The sequence below is a fragment of the Schistocerca gregaria genome, chromosome 1 (genome assembly GCF_023897955.1).
Source record: "Schistocerca gregaria isolate iqSchGreg1 chromosome 1, iqSchGreg1.2, whole genome shotgun sequence".
Lineage (NCBI taxonomy): Eukaryota > Metazoa > Arthropoda > Insecta > Orthoptera > Acrididae > Schistocerca > Schistocerca gregaria.
This window is the reverse complement of record NC_064920.1, coordinates 804,521,246-804,524,957: the sequence shown is the minus strand read 5'-3', so window position 1 is coordinate 804,524,957 and position 3,712 is coordinate 804,521,246. Positions and strand designations below refer to the sequence as shown.

Sequence of the window (3,712 nt, the reverse complement as noted above, 5' to 3'; positions counted from 1 at the left end):
AGGGCAAGTTATTGATAGACGAGTTGCGTCCCTCACGCTGGAAATAAACAGAATTTTGTTTTATGGCTCTTGTTATCAATTTTGCTGGACTTAATGCGATTCCAGCTGCTTTCATTAGAGATTTGAACAGCATTTTCCCTGCTGATTAAAGAAATAAAATAACAGTGTGTCTTGATAATGTTTTGATTGCTGAAAACGGTTGGAAAAAGGATAATTAAGTGACAGGCAGGATATCGAATGTGTTTAAAGACTTATAGTCAATGTGAATTCAGAGAAATCTGAGTTTTGTGGGAGTCAACTGAAACTTTTTGGAGACATAGTGATTGAACCAGCAGTTCAGCCTCATGCAGAAAAGATTGAAGCAGTTCGCGACTTCATATATTGAGTTGCTAAATTTTTATAGTCCGTTTATTGAATTTAAATGTGTTGGCTATGTCACATCTTTGTGCATTAACAGGTAAAAATAATTCGTGGGACTGGGATGCCTAGGCACAAGCTTAATTTTAAGGTGTGAAACAGGCTCTTTTTGGTGCTGTTCTGCTGTCACATCGTAATTTGCGTACAGATTTTTGTCTTCGGTCAGACAATTCGAAAAGTAGCCATGGAGCAGAATCTGAAGTAGAACCTTTGTGTATGTGAATATGACTATCCAATTGCTGAGTCGAAGCTTTGCCCGTGGCTTGTGAATTTGTCATGTTTCATTGTTATTTGTGTGGTTGGGTGTCCAATGTCTACACAGATCACCGAACATCATATTTTTTTATGAGTGCTAAGTTTACTCATTGATTTATAAATAGATGCGTGTTACGCTTACAAAAATTTGATTTTTACAGTTGTACATGTTATTGATGCATATTTTTTATGAGTGCTAAGTTTACTCATTGATTTATAAATAGATGCGTGTTACGCTTACAAAAATTTGATTTTTACAGTTGTACATGTTATTGATGAAGAAAATATTATTGCTGGCACTCTTGTAATATCACCTCTAGCGTTAAACAATGGGGCCAAGGAAGATCACAAAGAGAATAGTTCCAGTGCATTGTATTTGAAGGGAGTTGCCGTTAAAAATGGTTCAAATGGCTCTGAGCACTATGGCACTTAACTTCTGAGGTCATCAGTCCCCTAGAACTTAGAACTACTTAAACCTAACTAACCTAAGGACATCACACACACACCCATGCCCGAGGCAGGATTCGAACCTGCTTCCGTAGCGGTCGCGCAGTTCCAGACTGAAGCGCCTAGAACCGATAGGCCACACCGGCCAGCTGCCCTTGAAAATTTCATCACGTGTTCACTTCCGTGTATTAGTAAGGAAGACAAGGGACCTTCCTGGAAGGAAGTGGAATTAAAGTGGAAGAATAACTCTAATTTTGCAATAAGGTAGCATTACATGGTTAGAAATGAAAGTTTGTTGAGGATGAGGGATATTGTCAGTTCAGATTGGGTTGTGTGTATACCAGAGGAGTTAGTTACCAAGTTGATTTGACATGTTCACCTGAGATTTGCGCATTTCGGACCAAAAAAAAATGGTTTCTCAAGTTTTGTGATACATAATATTTCGTTAACATGGAGAAAACTATCTATAAGGTGATTCTACTAAAAAAATATGTTATGATAATTGATTGTAAGATCTTTTATATTTGCAAAAATAATGAGTTTGGCACTGAATCTATTGGTAGTTTCTGATTTCTCGCAGTCCATGTAAGAAATACACTCTTCTGATCAAAAGTGTCTGGACACCCCTTTGTGATGCGGACTTGACCAGTAGATGTCATGAGAGGCAGATCCACCAGTATAAAAGTTTTGTGTTGTGAGCAGGGAAACAGTAGTGGCAGAATGGCTCGGTCAGGAGAGCTCAGTGATTTCAAATATGGACTAATCGTTGGATGTCACCTGAGTAAATAATCCATGAGTGACGTTTCAGTTCTTCTAGAGCTGCCAAAGTCTATTGCCGGCGATGTCACTGTGACGTGGAAACACAAAGGGATAACTACAGCTAAACCAAGACTAAGTAGACCTCTACTGGTGGGCAGAGATCGTTGATCACTGTTCAGGATGGACGTAAGAAATCGCTTGATATCAGCGGAAGGGACCACCCATGGATTTCCTAGTGCTACCAGGACTCCAGCTAGCACAATGAGTGTGCGTAGGGAAATCAAAAATATGGGGTACAATGGTCGAGCAGCTGCTCACAATCCTCACATTTCTTTAGTCAGTGCAAAGCGACACTTGAGCTGGTGTAAAGAAGGACGTCACTGGACAATGTGGGACTGGAAACAAGTGATTAGGGGTGATAAAACACGCTATATCTTTTGTCCGTCCTATAGGAAGGTTTGGGTTAGCCGGTTACCTGGAGAATGTTACTAAGATCACGTGTAGTGCCTACAGTGAAGTGCGGAGGAGGTGGTGTTAGGGCATGGGCGTGCTTTTCGTGGTCAGGGTGTGGTCCTCTCACCGCACCTAAAAAAGCACTAAATGCAGAAGCACACCAATACACTTTACAGCATTGCGTACTGCGTACAGTAGAGGAACAGTTCGGAGACCGTGTTTGTTTGTATCAGCATGACAATGCCATCTGTCATAAAGCAGCATCTGTGACGCAATGGTTGGTGGACAACAACTCTCTTGAAATCGACTGCCGTGTCCAGAGTCCCGATATGAACCCAATGGAGGGCTTTTGGGAAATGTTATAACGACGACTTCGCTTTAGACCCCAGCGTCCAACATCACAATCATCCCTAGTTTCAGCTCTTGAAGAAGAAAGGGCTGACATTCGTCCACAGAAATTCAGACGCCTGATTGAAAGTGTCCACAGCAGAGTTCAAGTTGTCAACACCACATGTCATGTCCACTGGCAGGTGTCAGGATACTTTTGATCTGATAGTGTAGATGAAAATTTTGAATCGAAGGTGCATCCACTCATGAGTGAAACTGTTACAAACAAGAACTACATAGACAGTAAGAAAACCACATAGACAGGTGGACGAGCGCTTCTAGGCGCTACAGTCTGGAACCGCGCGACCGCTACGACTGCGGGTTCGAATCCTGCCTCGGGCATGGATGTGTGTGATGTCCTTAGGTTAGTTAGGTTTAAGTAGTTTTAAGTTCTAGGGGACTGATGACCTCATAAGTTAAGTCCCTTAGTGCTTAGAGCCATTTGAACCATTTGAACCAAAAGTAAATTTACCTTACTTCACATGACCTCGGCCAACGACCTTGCCGCAGTGGTAACACCGGTTCCCGTCAGATCACCGGAGTTAAGCGCTGTCGGGTTGGGCTAGCACTTGGGTGGGTGACCATTCGGTCTACCGAGCGCTGTTGGCAAGTGGGGTGCACTCAGCCCTTGTGAGGCAAACCGAAGAGCTACTTGATGGAGAAGAAGCGGCTCCGGTCTCGGAAACTGACATACTGACATACGGCTTGGACAACAATGTGCTGACCACATGCCCCTCCATATCCGCATCCATTGACGCCTATGGACTGAGGATGACACGGCGGCCGGTCGGTACCGTTGGACATTGATGGGCTCTTCGGTAGCAGTTCAGTTCACATGACTTCGAGTGCTTTCTGCTCCATTTTTTAAAAAAATTTAGCTTGGAAAGTCTGTTCTTCAACGTTATTTAGGAACACGATACGAAACCGTATCTATAATTCTGCTGCATCTCCATATGAATGCATGCTCTTTACGTTAAGTTTTTCACCAGCACTT

General features: G+C 42.7%; 1 pseudogene; it reads left to right on the top strand.

The window, feature by feature from the left end:
* The first annotated feature begins 3,209 nt into the window (after positions 1–3,209).
* On the top strand, positions 3,210–3,327 carry LOC126289531 (5S ribosomal RNA; annotated as a pseudogene).
* Positions 3,328–3,712: the final 385 nt, after the last annotated feature.